Source organism: Mixophyes fleayi, chromosome 4, assembly GCF_038048845.1.
Source record: "Mixophyes fleayi isolate aMixFle1 chromosome 4, aMixFle1.hap1, whole genome shotgun sequence".
NCBI lineage: Eukaryota > Metazoa > Chordata > Amphibia > Anura > Limnodynastidae > Mixophyes > Mixophyes fleayi.
This window is the reverse complement of record NC_134405.1, coordinates 263,533,214-263,553,525: the sequence shown is the minus strand read 5'-3', so window position 1 is coordinate 263,553,525 and position 20,312 is coordinate 263,533,214. Positions and strand designations below refer to the sequence as shown.

The 20,312-nt window shown below is 39.7% G+C and overlaps 1 protein-coding gene across 5 annotated transcripts in view; it reads right to left on the bottom strand.

Moving 5' to 3' along the window:
* The window catches only part of AFF4 (ALF transcription elongation factor 4), an 88,433-nt gene extending 75,941 nt beyond the window's left edge, over positions 1–12,492 (bottom strand). For all 5 annotated transcript variants that reach the window (XM_075209708.1, XM_075209710.1, XM_075209709.1 and 2 more), the window contains exon 1: positions 12,198–12,492. The gene's annotated coding sequence lies outside the window, so the exon portion shown is untranslated. The remainder of the gene's footprint in view (positions 1–12,197) is intronic.
* Between the last annotated feature and the right edge of the window lie 7,820 nt (positions 12,493–20,312).

The window sequence follows — 20,312 nt, the reverse complement described above, 5'->3', positions numbered from 1 at the left end:
TAATTAGTGCAAACCTGACCACAAACTTCAACATCACTCACAATTTCCTGGCAAATAACCCAATACAGCAGTGTGTGCAGCCCCCAAAACAAGTCTCATGAAAAATAAGGATCGTATCAAAACAAACCAGGTTATTAATGGGCTTGTTAGTTGTCAGATGAGGACCTCTAAGGACCAGTGTGTCCAATTGGATAGAGGTCATGGCACCACAAGCACTGGCTCATGTGTGGCCAGATTTAAAGGACAATAACCAATAAGCCACCAACATTTGCAAGGTGCCACAAAACTGCAATGCTGGCAAGCCTGTATAAAACGCACACATAAAAACAGAACAAATACATAAAAGATTGACTGATGAGGCACAGACGTGGGACAGTGGGTAGAGAGGGTCCTGCTTGGGAGTGATTAGTGTCTAGAAACTATGAAACAGAACATATTGCTTTATAGAGAACAGTTGCCTAAATGCATGTGTATTTAGTTATAAACTTTTATTGCTCAGAAAAGTAAGTTTTCAATGTAAATATTTGTTTCTCCCAGAAGACAAACAGCACTACTACACAGGAAATTACATATTTTGCAGAGAATCTGGCATTTTTTTCTTTTTAGACGTACACTGTCAATATATCACTATACTAGGTTAAGGCAATTACACTCACTGTCATTTTTTTGTAAAAAAAAAAAAAAAAAATGCAATTACAAATGCCAATGAACACGAATTGTTCCTGGCTACTCTTTTTTAACTTGCATTAGTGAGGTCATTGTAGGTAGGCTTCCCAAAGCATTCACTTCAAGTAAGTGCAAATTAATTAAGAAGGCAGTGTTCGGAAAAATAAATGCTGCAGCAAAGCCCAATGAGTAACATCGCAAGTAGGTATGTGGGTATTTGGAAACAATTGTTTCCATTTTTCAGACCCATTTTCATGTTAAAATTGCAAGTACAACACACAACATTGATGACCGTGGATATAAGGACAATAACTTCATATGATCAATTTCAAAACAGGCAATTAAAAAATTGGCTAAAACAAAAAAAGAAAAGGAGAGCAACTGTAGATCTTGACTTTGTGATCAACGATAATTATGTGATGATAAATAGTGCACATTGTAATAAAATACGTTAAATAGATTTATTAGTGGGACTTCTCACTAATCAAATTTACCATTTTTTCTACAAGCATAGGAGTGTGTAAGTGATCACATAAAGCACCAAGAACACCAACCTGATATTCAAAGTACACCAGCCACCTCAATATATCCTACAAAGAGTTGTATTCACTATCACATATCTACATATATATTATACATTCTGCTTTATTTACTTTTACACCATCACTCCTTCGATGTAACCTTTTCAATATTTGAAGAAGGAAATGTATTCCAGGATTTGATCCTTTAGCTTGAACTAAGAAACATGGTACATGTTTATAAATTTTTGTACATCAAAAACAGGACTCGGGACAATAAAATAAGACATTAAACTATGGCTATGGGCAGATAGCGTGACCCTTCTAACATTCCTAAGGGTGCAGTGGTCCGTTAGTTGGATGAAGATCGGACTAATACCTTTTAACTTAACTTGAATTTTACTGAGAGAAAACTACCCCTCCCCCCCATCCCAACCCTTGTCTTCTTTCCCCATTTCAGTTGTAATTGTCTGTTGAAAATAGTTCATACCAAACAGTCACATTTGTGAATGTACGTGTACAAAAACACAATGTTTTCGTGAATTTTAAACAATGCAAATTTCTCAATGTTTATGTTTGTTACTGAGCATTAATACCTATATGTCATGTATATTTCAATTGTATTTAAAAACGTCAAAGTGTGTAACAGGCATGACATGCTTGATTTAATGTATTTGTCATCTGAACTATTCTTTTTGTTCAAAATAAAAAAAAAAAGATTTAAAAAAAAAAAACTATGGCTATGCACAATCTGAGGGCTCACCAATGGACATTTATCATTTCAAGCTAATCCATTTGCCAATAAAAAAAAAAAAAATGTATGGTCAGCCCCATTTCTTAGTCATGCTTCAAGTTGTGTTTTAAGGATCCCTATAGCAACATGATCAAGATCTGCAGTAGAAGATAAATCACTTTATTAAAACTATCCCTGTGCATATCATCAATGCACAGAATGTCCTGCAATGGTAACTTAATTCCCATCATTTCTACAGCCTATTAGGTATACTTATATGTTGCTATCATGTAAGCAGAATATTAACAAGAAAGACAATAGAATGAAATTTATAATATTGGTTTTCCACTGTTCACCTTTCTGAATTAAACCAGCTTAACCCAGTGTGCAATTAAGAGTTTCAAAAAAAAAAAAAAAAAAAAATCTGGCTATTTAGAACCAGTAATGAGAAGACACACTTTCATTGGATTCAATAACCAATTGAATCTTGTCAAACCAAGGGGGAAAAAAAAAACCTCCACTTTCTGAATCCTCCAATATTATAGAATTCACGTTTTAAATCAGCAACCAAACACCATTTTATTTGTTTAAACTCATTTAAAATGAATATAAAAGTCTTATTGAGCTGTGATTTGCACTATGGAAAGCATATTCATAATATCCTGGCAAGTCAGATGAGACTGATTTTTTTGCCTTATTTTTTTCTTTCTATAAAGCTGGCCACGGCAAGGTGCACCTTCCAAAAAAACAGCATGACTGCCAGCATGCCACATATAGTATGGGGCCCATGCAGTATGGTAGGCCAATAATCATGCACATGCCGATGCATAGGAGTGGCCAGGTGAAAACACTCACGCACACATTTCAAGTTGGTCATACCATCCAGAGTTTGTCATAGAGCCTTTTGGGCTGCATGGTTTCCTCCAAATATTATTTATATTATTTCAAATAAATTGCTTGCAACAGCTGTTAAATTTGATTAATGTTTGGCTTAGAAAGTCTACACAATTGGACGCCAAGCCATGCCATGAGTTTTTAATCGAATTGTACACAAATATTTCCCACACACAGTTTTTCATCAGAATGCAATCATAATAAAATTATATATCTTTTCTGTAATTGCTCACTATATCAAGTCTATCATACTTCATTAACTTAGTTGTGTGGGTACCATTAGACATGCAATCAAACTCATATTGGACAAATGGGAAATTTTAGAATTGTGTGGGTGCTGCAACTGTATACTTCTATATAAAATTTTAAACTGCAGTGCACATGCTATGCCAAGATAATTTGAAACAAGTTTGAATGTGTGTGTTGATCTTAAAAGTTATGAATTTGTTTTGGGCCCAAACATATATATTTTTAATTTCAACTAAAACTATGAAATTGGCAAACAAAATTTCCTGATATGCAGCCATTAAAAATACTGCGGTCAGTTATAGTTACTTCAAGATTACAACAAGGTAACAGAATATGGGTATGAGAATATTTATCATATTTTTTTTTTTTTATTCATTCTAGTTAGATAACAAAAATCCACAAATAGATTTTCTTATTCTGGCGACACATAGGCCAATCCCTCAACACAAGTGCCCATCAGAATTAATGTCTATTTCAGATCACACAAGTAGACCAAACTGGACGAGGGTCCATCGGATCACTTTCAGCATGACTTGGGCCTGCACACACAGGCCATTTACAGTTAGTTGCAGTCATCTACCAATCAGATTTACAAACAGTTGCATATTGCAGTTTCTGTGACAGGCATTACATGAGGAATCAAAGCGGTTCACTGCTACCCCTTATGAACAATTACAGAATGACCCCTTGTGTCTCAACGGATTACCAATTCAAGAACTAGTTGAAAGAAAATGTTATGTTTTTAATCAGCACAAAGACAAGATTGCATAGACAAACTGTACCCCTATATGGCCATATAAATGGCAAGAGAGGTTTGTGAGATAATGATTGGGCTCCTGTGTAAACTACACCAACATAAAATGTGAATGACCCGTGACTATAGGTTTAATGGTTAAAGTCTAATTGGCTGTGTAGATCTGGTTTACTTAAAGCATTAATTGTTCCAAGCCAGGTATATTACCCTAAAAGTGTACAGCAGATAATTTATATTATTCTAAATTGCACAGATTAGTTTTATGTAGAAAATAAAAGACAAATACACAGGGAGTGTCATTAAAAGGATCATTATACTAACATTACATTCTGTAAAAGATCACTAATCCTAAAATACAAGTTACCTTATATAAAAGATACTTCTAACACTCCAAATATAGATGTAAAACCACAGCCTTTTTGACAAGCAAGTGATTGTCAAAGATAATTTGACTGTGCTGCCCTTCAATAAGGTTAAAGACAGAAAGTTTGCTGTGACCTTTATTAAAAAAAACAAACCATGAGTTATTTGTAAAATGACAAGTATTTTATCGTATACATTAAAAAATATTAAAAAATAATCAACCAGAAAAGGCAACATTTACATTTGCACATGGTATTAATTTGGCCAAGCTAGTAGTGTGGCAGATCACACAATATGCATAGCAATAGGCTTAAATAGGCTGATCAAAACATTTCTTGGGGAAAAAACATGCATAAGAATAGTGAATATTTTAGCTATAAAAGGTTAGATGGTTACAACATCTTAACAGCTAATTAAAAACGGTTAAAAGTTGGTGTGACAATATCTACTCAAATATAAAAGAGTTTACTTGGAAAGTGTTTATATGAAGTGCTTTAAATACTAGTCCAAAACACTACTGTATATAGATATAGATAGATTAAATCACTACTGTGACAGCTCAACAATCAATGTATCTTCTAAATCTACAAGTGCTCCTAACATTCTACAAATATTGCATATATATGTACCAGCACTTCCTTGGATGAAAACCACCCATTTTAAATTGGAAACAGCAAACACTCAGTCATAGGCAACTCCATTTAATCTGTAGGCTGGCAACTGGCTGTAAGTGGCAGAAGCTTATAATGGATGCACAATAAAACTTTCATCTCTTAACAAAATAGTAAAATCTATTTTAAAGGATCTACTTAGAGAAATTTAATTTCCACAAGACATAATTAGTTTAGATGTGTAAGCTAGATATATTTCAGCAATGGAAACTATAATGTGAATTCATATGCAGTCTAGAAAAACCTTTAGTGATGCACAGAAAGCTTAGGTTCATATTTTGTGAAAGTAAAACATGTTAATGCTTCTGTAATAGTTGCTATCAAGAGTGTGTTATTTAACACTTGGACATGTCACTTGTACAGCTCGAGCGCTTCACAAACTGCGTACCTCTGGATCTTTAGGTGACCCCTTTTGCATAACCAAAATACAAGAGAAAAATAAAAGATTTGCTATATAATTTAGTTTTTTTTTTGTATGTGCGCAAACATGTCATAGATGCAGTGGCTGATAACCTATATAATAAGTGACATGGTAGTGTACTAATATTTAAGGTAGCACAGGAGACTGCAGTGTAATACTATTTGGGGAGCACAGCACGGTAATTTAATAGTGGCATAAAATTGTGTGTAAAATATTCATGGAGGCATGAGTGCTGTTAAGTCAATTGTGAGTGGCAGAGTTTGGTGTTTAATAATTTTTGGCTGGGCACAGTCTTCTGTCATTCTTTGTGTAGGGGCATGGGCTGGTTTGCTTGTTTTGTGGAGGCACTAATGTGTAGAATAATTATAGATCTTGCCATCTATATTTTCCAGCCTTGTACAAACCTTAATATGGGTTAATATTTGCAAATTTTTGTTAACATTATTTCTTATTTATGAACTGTTTATTCCTGTTTTATTCTCTTTTTATAACAGCAGAAATCAGGCAGCATTTTCCCAAAAAATAAAACACTGCTCAATATCTTCTATATATAGCTTATGTTTTGCAAATACTATGCATCTTTAAATAGGTCACTTGAGTTATAGAATATTTCCAATAATTATTTGATTGTTGCTGCTATATATGATGGGGTTCTTTGACATTATGCATAGCCCAACCCTAAAAATATTTTGTGGCTCAGAAATTTTTGACTATAGAATTGCTGCCTCATAATTTTGGCCCTGACTCCTTACTTTTGGATACATCTGCACTGGCCTTAGTGAAGATATTATAAGAGTAATATGTTCACAGGACATGTATCAAACAACACACATTATTTAAATACATGCAAATACAAACAGCCCACATCCTAAAAGAAGGGTGTTTCAACAAAACAATGGCACCGCAGCATGCATTCAATAAGGTGAAACATTTACAATGCTCAATAGGTGACATTTTGTAGTGCTGAAGATTCCAAGGAATAGATCCCAGATATTTTATATAGACACCTATACAAATATAACACAAATTCATAGATCTCTTAAATTAGTAATGGCCAAAATAATCATAAAGCAGAACTTCCATAATATGAAACCTGTTTTGCTTTGTAGATAAAATGTTCTATTTTTCATGTGTATAAAAGATCAGTTAAAGCTGCACTACACTATCGTGTTAACTAACCTACTGGCCACACTAGCCAGAGCCCAGGGGGCTGCTACATACATCTGTTTATTCTGGTGCTATGGCTAGGTTATTACAGAAGTGACAAAACAATGCTGTTCACCACTTTAAAATGGTGGTGGGGCAATCACAAGCCTCCCCAACCCAATTTTCCAGTGGCGCTAATGAAGAACTGATGCAACCCCTGTAAAAACAGGTACATGGAGTAGGCTCATGTAGCTATTATATGGTAGTAAACTTTTAAAGTCCATTTTACATATATTTCAGGCTATTCGTGAAAACATTTACACTTCAGCCAGAAACAAAAGAAAATCTCCCTCCTTGCTGTTAAATTTTTATAAAGCAAGTCAGTGAAACTGAATGCCCAAATTCTACAGAAAAACACTGACTACTCTGCAAAGTAATGGAAATTTCCTAGCACTAGAAGATCCACATTGCTATGTGTTTAATCACACCATCAGGGTGTATTTATGCCTGGAGTGTAAAGAGTTCACTGTTGCATAATATATACTATAGACAGGACACTGTTTACAGATTCACACTAAAACACATAATAAAACAGAATATTTACACAAGCTGCATATAGTAAGACACATTGGGTGACATTACAAAATGGGTTGAGACAATGAGAAAGAGAAAAAGATATAAACTAACTGGGCAAAGTGATAATATGCAAAACATATTTGCTGTAATGTAACTGATAAATTGTTCAAAGCTTGGAAAGCTTTTAAAAGAGCACTGAATTGTTATTAGGACGGAACAGATATTGCAAAAGTAATATAAACTCTAAGAATTTAAGATTTTGAACATAAGCAATTGTAGTCTGTGCTACTGCATATTGGTCTCAAATTTGGCAAACTGTTGAGTCCTTCAATAGCCTTATAATAGGATTTCTGGTTCAGAAGAAAAATTACACTCCACGCAGTTCTCTCATATATTCTGTTCAGACAAATGTCCTAATACTTTTTAAAAAACATCATCATCATGGCAAAACGTGTTTAATATGTTTTTAAATATAAGGTAGGGTTCACAACTTTTGAAAAGGTTCTTTCCTTACAATGGAAGTCCCCTACACTCCATTCCAACCTGGAAAGTTAAAGATATGATAGGATTACATTCTTGGAAAACATAATCACTGCTCTTGAGAAGTTTAAATTAGTATGGGAAGAAGGATTTACAGTCCAAACAAATTATATGGTTGAATATATTTAAGATAAATCACTCTATGCATGTGTCCAGATTTGCCTTCCCTTATTAATGCTCATTTTTTTTTTTTTTTTTTTTTTTTCTTATCAGGGTTTGTTTTTTTTTACTTTTATTTAACGCTGTGTATTGTCACCAAGCACATCACATGAGACGTGGACAGTGTATAATATATTCTGCACCACATGGTCTCCCACCTTTTGTAGGCCCAAGACCAAAAGGCAAGCAATTTATAAGCTTACATCAATAAAATTAAATTAAATGAATAATTGAATTAGTGTAACTAGGTTATTAGATTAGTCAGTGAGTAGGACCATGCAGGGAGACAGAGCAAATTGCATTGCGATGCTTCATTTATCTTTGCACATTTATAAGAATTGTAATAAAAACATTTCAATATACAAAAGTGGCACAAGCAATAACCCCTCAATCTTATAATTTAAGACAGGCGTGGCCAACCTGTAGCTCTCCAGGTGTTATGAAACTACAAGCCACACTATGCTTTGCCGGTCAATAGCTGGCAAAGTATGCTGGGACTTGTAATTTCATAACACCTGGAGAGCCACAGGTTGGCCAGGCCTGATTTAAGACATATATGAAGCTAAACTATGCAGCAACTTAATAAAGTGATCCTAAAGTGTTAGTAGGCTGGAACTTATTCTTTCCACCATGTAATTTTCCAGCAAGAAACATAAATCTGGAAATGGCTGCATGTTTGTTTTGGTTATTTACATGGGCAAAATGATGTCATGCTGTGGGCTAGGAGGTAGATTTACTAAAACTTTTTACAAGGCAAAGTGGAGATGTTGCAACTAGATTCTAGCTATAATTTTCAAGAATATACTACATACATGGTAGCCAATATGATTGGTTGTTATGGGCATCACCTCCACTTTTTCTTATAAGACGCTTTAGTAAATCTACCCCTTGGTTGTATATGCAATGGCTGGACTCTTATCCCAAAGCACTCCCCAAATATGTAGCTGAAGAAATTGAAAAAATAAGATGTATGCATAAACAGCAAAAAAATAATAATCAAAAATCACTTGTGCAAATGTGAACATATGGGGGTCATTTTAGCAGAGTCATGTTGGCCATCACTGCAGTCTGACCTCAAATTTCTACATTTCTCAAAAGGTTCATGACACTTTGTATATACTTGTGATTTCAACTGATAAATACAGCTGTGTGAAAAAGAAAATATACCCTCCTTCAAATCTAAGTTGTTTTTTTTTTTGTTTTTTTAACATGTAAACCACAAGCAAGAATCATCTATTCCTTAGTAAAGCTGGGTACACACTACAGAAATTTCAACCAACTTTTTATGCCGAGCGATTTTACATGCGATCAATGTTCCGATCGCTCGGTCCATGGACTGCATACACAGTAGCCTTGTTTAGGACAATAAAGGGGAGAGCGAAAGTCCCTTTAGCGACTTTTTACAGCCATGTTGTCGTGAGCAATGACTAATTTCGTACTCACTGTTGTGGATCGGTCGGAAGTTTATACACACTACACAGCGGAAACAATATTGGAACGAAAATATTAAACGGTACGACCAACCAAGTGAGGCGACAATTGTCCATTTGGGCAGACTTTTGACCATCGTGTCACTGCACACACTGACCCGAATTTTGAACAAGCAGTCGTATGTTTATCTGATTTAGCCGATTATTGGATGAAAACTGTAGTGTGTACCCAGCTTAACTCCAAAAATAATCTCAAGGATTAAATTACCCATTACAGATTTTACTGTCATTGTTTATCCAACCAAGCCATGATTGAGAATGTACGATAAGTACACCTCATGATTTAGCAGCTTGTAGAACCACCATTACAGCAATAACTTGAAGTATTTGCTGTCTTTATGAGCAAGTACTTTGCAGTATTCAGAGTGCTGCCAACATTTTGCACCAACACTGTTTTTTATATGCTCCCGTTTCACCAGACCCCACCTGTGCAGTACACACTGACAGACATTTTATACATAAGATAGTCCCTAAAGACCTTTTGTAAATTAGCACATACTACAGGTCTATCTGATAACCAGCATGCACACCAAACACATGCCACAACAATCCTGCACAGAGGTGAAACATCCAGCTTTATTATTGGTTACTTCTACAAGCTAACTGACTGCTTCTCTGGTGAACTCCTACAGTCATTTGAAATTAACTTAAATTAATTTAATGCCAATTACAGCACTGGCTGAATCCAGACGTATAGTTTTGTTGGTTCTCAAGTGCAGTCACCCAATTTTGTTGTGTCAGCTCTAAAAACCCTCAAACTGCTGCACTTGAACTGCTACAGTACATAATGTAAGCAGAAACCATTTTGTTTTGTAGACTGAATTACAACATAACAACCTGTTTAAGAACACAGAGCTATGTGCAGTAAACCATAGCAACCAGACACTTGACATGAAACTTCTTTCACCATCTAGAAAAAAAACAAACAAAGCATCAAGTACCCAGCATCAGAAGCTGCAAACCCGCTGGCAGCTCTTACTTCTCAAGGCATAAATGCCTGGAGTCAATTGACAGTACAAGCTGCAGTCAACTGTCTGGACAACAGAAAGTATAGGTTGTTTTTTTTTGGGGGTTTTTAAAGTATCTAGAACAATACTTAAAAACCTGTTTTTTTTTTATCTTTCGTCGGAAACACGTAAATCCCTGACAGAAATGGGAAAGAGACAAAGCATATATTTATAAAAATATCACATAGTACTGTAAAAGTTAAAACTGTCAGTTACACACAGCTTTGGTTGAAAAATAAACTATTGTTTTAAATGCCTAAATTAGTATGAAAAAAAATAAAAAAACATCACCATGTACCAATTACCAGAAGATACAGTTAAAATACGCAAATTTGAAGCGGTTGTAAAAATCTCATTGCATTGCAAACGGATGTGAAACGCCAACTGAAGGCAAAAAAAATTATATATAATTTATTGCAAAGGAAATTAACAGGGACCTACTATTATGACTACAAAACAGTAGCACTTTAAAAGCTACACATGCGCATGGCTCCAATTTATATGAAATAAATGTGCTTATTATTGGTGATATATACTTGCATGAATAAGCTACTTTTAAAAACACAAATACACAAGTCTGTATGAAAAATTGATGTACATTTAAACACTTGGAAAAGGAAGTTAGGCTGCACATTATGTGTGTCAAAGCACTACTTGCACTACAGTGTCTCCATTACAGCATCCCCCATCAGTGATGCCACAGACATGCTCACTGGCCTGAAGTGAAGGAACAAAGCCCTGACGTCAATTACTGGAGATTTAGCCCTGATCATCACAGCACACATTGGAGGACAGAAAAACACCGCTATGCTGTTTTAGGATTACAGAAACATAACACCACAAGTTACAAAAAGAGGACCAGATAGAGAGCTATGTAAATAATGAGGAGATAATGGAATGGGGTGTTATAACATATCTAGAGCCTCTGACTGTGTTGTTACCATATCATCACAATAGAACAGGCATGGAAAATATGAGGGAAAGAAGATTTGAAAGTCTACTCTATATCTCTCATATATATATATATATATATATATATATATATATATATATATATATATATATATATATATACATACACATAGCTTTCAGAGAAAAATACAGTGGCTGGGTATACAGAGGATATTTCGAGCAGCATCAGAGGGGGGAGGGATGGATGTAACACCTATATACACACATGTCTCAATACAGGCTTACACCCACAAATCGTGTTATTAGAGAAGAACCTGTTGAACTATTTACAACAAAAAAAAACTACTAAGGGACTGCCCAGTCCATGGTCAAAAGCTATGAGTATCTCCTACCTCCCCCCTCAGGCCTGACATACATTTCATGTCAGTGTTGAGACTGTTATAAATAGGATCTGGGGGAGGTGTACACATTACATATCCTGATGGGCAATCCACTCACTGGAAATCCCATCAACTACAGATTAACAGTTTTCATGCCAAACAACACTTTTGTGCATTCACAACTCAATTGACACTTTAATACACAGTTTTCAGTAATCAGTAATATACACAATGACGAAGCAAGGTGGACTGGATTGAAAATGACAATACCATCAAATAGTTTATGGACTAATGATGGAGATTACTTACCAACAACAGAAACAAAATCAATCAAGCAGCTGCCGTATAAGCTCTTGAAAAGCTGACTATCAGACATGAACTCAAAAGATGTTCTGCAGCAATTACATAGTTCAACTCCACGGACTATATGGCCTCAGATGTCTAATAATAAAGTGTAAATCTACAGCTACATCAGGTTTTCTTAAACAACAAAAAAAGACCAGGGTCTCTAATGACAGTAAGTGCGAGGTGGATAAAGAGAATGGCCCCCTACTGAGGGGTGATCGGGTCAGCAGCAGACATGGAGGAGGGGCGAGTGACCCTGGGAGCTTACACTCAAGTGGCAGACGCAGGGTAACACATGACAACACAGACGGTAAGCAGGGGGTGATGATGTCGCAGTGATCGTGACAGAACCGTCCTGTAGTGGCGATCTTACCTCTAGCTCCACCTCCTCTGAGGCCTCCGGCCCGGGCGCTGCCACAGCAGAGACTCCTCCACCTCCTCCCCCCACCGTGTGTACGGGAGGATTAGCCCAGCGTCTCTCCCCTCAGCGACTCCACTGAGCCCCGGGTGCCCCTCCCTCGGTCATGCCCATGTGTCTCCCCACCGCGGTGTAGGTCTCTGTCCCCGGTATGTCAGTCGGCTCTGGCTCTTTAGCTCCCCGGTGTCTCTGTATCTCCCGGTTTCGGTGTCTCTCTCAGTGACCGTTGGGAGGGGCTCCCCTCCACTCACGTGACGCACTACAGGCGGAGCCTCGCACTATTCTGGGTGGGACTGTCTCGCGGCCTGTGCATAAGTAACGCATACGCCCCCCTGAGAACTTCAGGTCATAGTGTTCGATCAGAGTTGTGTCGCCTCAAGTAGACTCGGTAGCCATTTTGTTGGTGTCCGTTTTTTGTTTTGTTTTTTTGCGTTTTATTGAAGATAGTTCATCGTGTATTAACAATATTTGTGTGTAGGTAATACAAGTGATATCTGATCAATGTTTTGGTTAGATTTACTTTTATAATTAGTATGTGGGATTTCTCCACCTAGCGGAAAGATGACTTGTGACATGCTTATGAAATTGAACTTAGTGTGTTACATGCAAGACTGCATACACTGCACCCCCTTCTCCCTCCCTGGGTGTACCTGCCAAACCTGATCGATTTTATAAAAAAAAAAAAAACAATAGTATCACCTCCATGGTGACATCTGTCCCTAATTTCCAGAGAAAAGCCTAGGTTTTAAAGATCAGTCCTGGAAATTTGTTCCTGAAAATCCCTACTTTTCAATACTTACCAACCGGTTAATAAAATTCCTATACATTTTGGTATTTCTTATTCTCTGGGATTTATATGTTAATATATATTGAGACAAAGTAATTAGTATGCAATAAAGTTAATTATATTCAAGTTAAATAAACATGACATTATTATTATATTTATTTATAAGACTCCCAGGGCCGGACTGGGACTAAAAATCAGGCCCACCTCAGTTCCAGATAATAATAATTACAGTACTTTTTGCAAAGATCATTGGGGCACATTTATCAATATTCACATAAAGTGAAAAATAGTTTTCAATCCTTATCGCAATGATAAGGATTGAACTACTTCTCAAATTTATGTACAACCCAGCACAGAAACAGCAGTTCCGATAAACTGCTGTTTCTGTGCTAAAAAAAAATCATCTCCTCCAGGTCCTCTTCACTTGTCTTCTTACAGCAATTGCGCATGTGCAGTTCTTCGAACTGCACATGCGCACAGACATCCCCGCTCTGTCGCAGAGAGAGCGGTGGAGAGCGGTGAGTGACAGGGAGGGATCATGTGATCCCTCCACACATGCGCTGTCCAGTTCTGCTCTTCGGAGCAGAGCTGATAGCACTGAAATTTTTAATTTATGATAATGTACGCCAGCTTCAGCTGACAAGACAAGTTACTGAAAAAAACTTTTTTTCGGAACTTGTTAGATTGCGGATGGGAGCAGTCACCATACTGTAGAATGGTGACTGCTCCCAAAAACGAGAAGGAATGCAAAGCAGCAGATATCCACGATATCTGTTGCGATGCACCCTTCTTAAATTTGTGGGACACAAAGAGGGACATGTAATTTACGGTAATCACAATTTGTTAAATATGCCCCATTGTATCATAATCAGAGAATCTATGAAAACATGCTGTTTTCAAACAGAAGTATGCTTGAGGAGCAGCCCCCTTACGCCTCCTGTAGCGCTCCAGTTTATGTGGATCTACAAGTCCAAGCATGCCCCACAATAGGCTGGCAGGTATACCGAAATGTCTAGTTCCACAGCAGCTGGAGAGCTACAAGGTGTTGAGGTATATTACTACAGTCCTCTGTGGATCAGCTGTTTTCTGTCTGTTATCTGCCCTGTGATGGCTTTCTCCCGGTATCACTGCTGTGTCCTGTGAGATACAAATGTATTACGTGCAGCTTAACTCTCTATTTCAAGCATAGGGTGCACCAGTATCAGACATTGGTATGTACAGAGTCGGCAAGAGAAATTTGGGGCCCGGGTACAGTGAACATTTGGGGTCCCCCTCCATAGATAATTAGGAAAAAACTGTGTGCCGCAGTGCAGCGGTGGAGCCGAAAGGGACATGACCACATTGTGTTGTGGCCAACATGGAGCATTCATACACACATTATAATACAACATTACATTTATCACGCCCTCCCAGCCACATCACGCCAACCCCCTGTCACGAGCCGCGGCGGCCGCGGGCACCGCCGCGACTTAGTTCCTGTTTCTTCAGACGTCCCGGCTGTCGCTATGGCAACCGGGACGTCACTTCCGGAAATCCGGCCCAACCGTTGCCAGGGCAACGGCCGGACACCGAGAACTTTGCCCAGGCGCTCTGGGCGCAATAAACAGCTGGGCACATGCGCAGTCTAGCGCAACCTGTAGGAATTAATCAGGCAGGGGCTGTGACTTGTTTCAGAGCTAGGCTCTGATTGGCTAGCAGTGGTATTTAGGGCAGTGAGGACTGAGCCTCACTGCCGGTTATAGCGTTCTGCCCTCAGTCCTGCTGCCTGCTTGTTCTATCTGTTTGGTTACTGCTACCTTGGATTGACTACCCGTGTTTTGACCCCTGCTTGTCCCTGGACCTGTGAACCTTCTCTTCTGACCTTGACCTTTTTGCCTGGATTCCGGATTTTGCTTCTTTGCCTGTGTGTCTGACCCTTCGCTTGTCCCTGGATTTTGCATCTGTGCTTGTGACCTTTGACCTAGGATACCTCTTCACTACAGCCCGCCAATCACTCCACTCCTGGGTACTCCTTTAAGTCAGTATACGTTACTCGACCCTCTGTCGGCCCGCAGCCAAGTCTGTCCCCACCACTAGGGGCTCCAGCGAACACTGGACCTTCAGAGTAGTCCCCGAGTTTCACTATACTGGCTTGGGAGTTCCTAACATTATAACCGGCCAAGGAAGATTGGTATTATTCGGCCATGGACGACAATGAGGCAAACCTATCTCCAGCTCAGATCTTGGCGAATCAGATTCAGGCGATTTCTCAAGTGGTGCAGAATTTAGCCCAGCGCCTGGCAGCCCAAGAAGGGGTTTCCAGAAACCTGCAGCTCCAGCAAGTTCCCGCTGGTGACACACCGGAACCTAAAATGAACTTGCCTGATCGATTCTCTGGAAGCAGGACAGCCTTCCGTAACTTCAAACAGAGCTGCAAACTGTACTTCCGCCTGAAACCACGTTCCTCTGGTTCTGAACAACAAAGGGTAGGGATCATCATCTCTTTACTCCAGGGTGACCCTCAGTCTTGGGTTTATTGTACCATGACCCAGACAGGGTAGCCTCAGCTGAGTCGCACCTCCGAGCGTTGAGGCAAGGACGTCGCTCTGCAGAGGAATATTGTGCGGAATTCCGGCGATGGTCCGTTGATAGTGCCTGGAACGATCCAGCATTGCAAAGTCAATTTCGCTTAGGACTTACCGAGCAGATAAAGGACTCCTTAGTCCAGTATCCGGTATCCGAGTCACTGGAGGAGTTGATGCAACTCGTTATTAAAATTGATCGGCGGATCAGAGAAAGGAAGACTGAACGGGAATCATCTGTACCTATTGATATATCCTTCAGCTCCGGTGCCACTCTGCTCGACTCTCCTGAACCCATGCAGGTGGGTGCTTACCTCCAGATGAACGTTCTAGGAGACGCTCACTAGGTCTCTGTATGTATTGTGGTCAACCTGGCCACTTAGTACGTCTGTGTCCCAATAAGCCGGGAAACTCCAAAGCCTAAGTGCAGGTGAAGAGGTGTGCTTAGGTCTTCAGATCATCTCTTAAGAAAATTCCTTGTTAGTGCCTGGACGATTGGCCTTCCGTGGTAAATCCATGGATCTGTCAGCATTTCTGGATAGTGGTGCGGCTGGCAACTTCCTGGACATAAATTTGGCTCGTGAGCTCAACATTCCGGATATCAAGCTCGGATCGAGCATTTCCACCTGCGGGTTGGATGGTAACCCCTTGCCCGGGGGAAGAATTCTTGCCAGAACTCCAATGGTTCGGTTGTCTGTAGGAGCCCTCCATATTGAGGAACTCTCCTTTTACTTAATTTCCTGTCCCTCTGCTCCATTGATTCTGGGGTATCCTTGGCTTTGCAGTCATAACCCCCTTATTGATTGGAAAACAGGGGAGATTGTTCGTTGGAGTCCCGGGTGCTCTACGTCTTGCTTGACCCTGCCTCTTAGAGTTATACAGCCTAGTCCAGAATTATTGCCGTTACCCTACCAGGACTTCAGTGATGTTTTTTGCAAGAAGAAAGCTGATTATCTTCTCCCACACCGGGAATACGACTGCTCAATTGAATTGGTACCCGGTTCTAAGTTGCCCAAAGGGCATTTATATTCACTATCCCTTCCTGAAACACAGGCCATGGAACTATACGTACAAGAAAACCTGAAGAAATGCTTCATCCGCCCTTCTAAGTCTCCGGTAGGCGCAGGTTGTTTTTTCGTTTCCAAAAAAGATGGCAGCCTGAGGCCTTGCATCGATTTCTGTAGACTGAATAACATCACGATTAAGAACATGTATCCTTTACCCTTGATCTCTGTCCTGTTTGATCAACTGAAAGCAGCTACTGTATTCTTTAAGATTGACCTCCGAGGGGCCTACAACCTTATCCGAATCAAGAAGGGGGATGAGTGGAAGACTGCCTTTAATACCCACTCGGGACATTACGAATATCTCGTAATGCCATTCGGTTTGTGCAACGCTCCGGCAGTCTTTCAGGACTTGATTAACGATGTATTACGTGAGTTCTTGGGAAAAACAGTTGTTTATTTGGATGACATCCTAACTTATTCTGAATCCTTATCTCAGCATCTTCAGCACGTCCGCCAGATTTTATTGAGATTACGAGAACATCATCTATACGCAAAACGGGAGAAATACGAATTTGAGGTGTCCACAGTGGCATTCCTGGGTTATATCATCTCCTCATCAGGATTCGCTATGGATCCCGCCAAGGTGCAGGCAATTCAAGATTGGGTCCTACCTACTAACTTGAAGGCGATCCAAAGATTCCTTGGCTTCGCCAATTATTACCGAAGGTTTATTGGCTCATTCTCCTCGTTAGTGGCTCCTATCACTGCCCTCACTCGAAAAGGAGCTAACCCAGCGGAGTGGTCCGCAGAAGCACTGGCAAGTTTCTCAGCTCTCAAAGCTGCCTTCATTTCCGCTCCAGTCCTTAGACACCCTGACCCAGGACTTCCGTTTATTGTGGAGGTGGACGCTTCGGATGTCGGTGCTGGTGCCATTCTCTCTCAGAAAGACCCACAGAGTAAAAAGTTACATCCTTGTGCATTTTTCTCGAGAAAGTTTCTGCGGAATGTAATTATGACGTTGGAAACCGTGAATTATTGGCCATTAAGTTGGCATTGGAGGAATGGCGACATTGGTTGGAGGGAGCTGCACATACCATTACCATCATCACAGACCATAAAAACCTCCAATATATTCAGACCGCAAAAACTCTGAATCCCAGGCAGGCTCGCTGGGCCCTATTCTTCACCAGATTTAGGTTCATCATCACATTTCGTCCAGGTTCCAAAAATTCTAAAGCCGATTCGTTGTCCCGAAGTTTTTTGGCCCATCATTTTCAGTCACCTGACCCGTTGCCTATTGTTCCTTCAACCACGATTCATCTCGGACTCACCCAGGATTTAGGAGCCACTATCCGTCACTTCCAGAAAATCGCTCCGGTGCAGACACCTGCCAACAAATTATTTGTTCCGGTGCACCTTAGGAAATCGGTCCTCATAGAGGGTCACAATAACCGCTCTGCTGGTCATCTAGGAATTCGTAAGACTATCGAAATTCTTTCTCGCTGGCTTTGGTGGCCTACCTTATCGGATGATGTGGAGACTTATGTCCGTGCCTGCCCTGAATGTGCCCGAAATAAATCTGCTAGAAACCGTCCTTCTGGTCTACTGTTACCCTTACCTGCTCCAACCAGGCCTTGGACTCATCTTTCGATGGATTTTATTGTTGACCTGCCAGTATCTACAGGTCATAACACCATTTGGGTAGTGGTGGACCGATTTAGTAAGATGGCACATTTTATACCCTTACCCAAGTTACCTGATGCCAGGACCTTGGCCACCTTGTTTCTGACACATATCTTTCGTCTCCATGGGCTTCCCGAAGACATTGTATCGGACCGAGGATCCCAGTTTATTGCACACTTTTGGAGATCTTTTTGTAAATCCATTGGGATCACTATCAGTCTGTCCTCTGCGTATCACCCTCAGTCGAATGGTCAGACAGAAATAACCAATCAGGCCTTGAAACAGTTCTTACGCATTTATGTGTCTAAATTCCACGATAACTGGTCCTCTCTCTTACCCTGGGCGGAATTCGCGTATAATAATTCTTGCCATTACACACATCCCCGTTCTTCTGCAACCTCGGGTTCCATCCGAAATCCAACTCGTTCTCTACTGCTGTTTCCTGTGGGGTTTCACTATACTGGCTTGGGAGTTCCTAACACCCCCCAGGTACATTATGATACCCCCAGCCCACTGTACTTATCTATGCTTCTGGTGCTGCTGACATCCATCAGGGTGGGAACTTCCTGTAGAGTGAGCAGGGAAGCTTTTTGTCTCACGAGATTACTAAATCTTGTGAGACTTAGAGCTCCTCGGCTTGCTCTGCTGGTTATGTCCTATCCAGGAACTGGGAGCAAATATCCGCTCCCTCCTGCTAACCAGAGCTGGATTAAGGCTCTGGGGGCCCGGGTTATTTAAAACAAGGAGCCCCTATTATGCAACATGGTTATCATATTAGACAAATTTTACACAAATACATTGGCAATAATATGTGCACTACTGTTAGGTGCACACAGCTCTGCCTTCACAAGCAGTACAGTGTGAAGAGGGACATACCTCCCAACTGTCCTTGTAGTCGGACCAAATCTCACTAATCGAGACAGTCACCCAAATTCGGGACTTCCTGACCAGATTCAGGACAGTTGATAGACTGTCCTGCTCTCTCCTACCTGTTCTTGTCACTTTCAATCAAAAACCTGTGGCTATAGACAATATTTTTTTCCCAAACAGCCCCACTTTCAATTAATAGCCCCCAAACCCCCCCCAGCATTAAATTGAAGGTTCAATCATCCCATCTTAAATTGCAAGGCACCACTATTAAATTAAATTGACCCACATCACCCCACAAATAAAATAGCACCAATTAAATAATTAGCCCCCACCTAAACTCCATTAAATTAATAGCCTACCTCCCACATTATATTAACACTCTCCCCTTTCCCTCATGCCTGAGTGGTTGTCCGCAATTGATATTAAGCCACCATAGAGCCCCCAAACCATATTATACTATACAGTAGTGCCCTATGTTCAAATTATGCCACACAGTAATGCACCTAATTCATATTATGCCATACAGTAGTGCCCCAGTTCCTATTATACCACACAGTAATGCCACAAACCATATTATGTCACACAGTAATGCCCCTAAATCATATTATACCATACAATAGTGCCCCAGTTTATATTATGCCACAATAGTGCCCCCAGTTCATATTATGCCATACATTAGTGCCCCCAAATCATACTATACATACAGTAGCGCCCCAGTTTATGTTATGCCACACTAGTGCCCCAAATCATATTATACATACAGTAGTGCCCCTGTTTATATTATGCCACAATAGTACTCCCAGTTCATATTATGCCTCCAAATCATATTATGCCACAATAGTGCCCCCAAACCATATTATGCCATGGAGTAGTGCCCCCAAATCATATTATGCCACAGTTAAAATATTGACACCACTAAATTGTATTTGTATAAACTGTGAGCTCATGTAAATATTCATTAGGAATAATTATGGATTATATAGACGAGCATACTAACTGCAATACTGTAATATACAAGTATATTTATAATCAGCTTGGAGCTCTGTAACATGGTTTGTGGCGCTACTTTTATGTCATGGTAAGTCCTCAGAGTTTTCTGTAGCATCCTTTCTCTACCCACCCCCCTGTTTTCTGTAGTATCCTTTCTCTCCCCTCCCCGTTT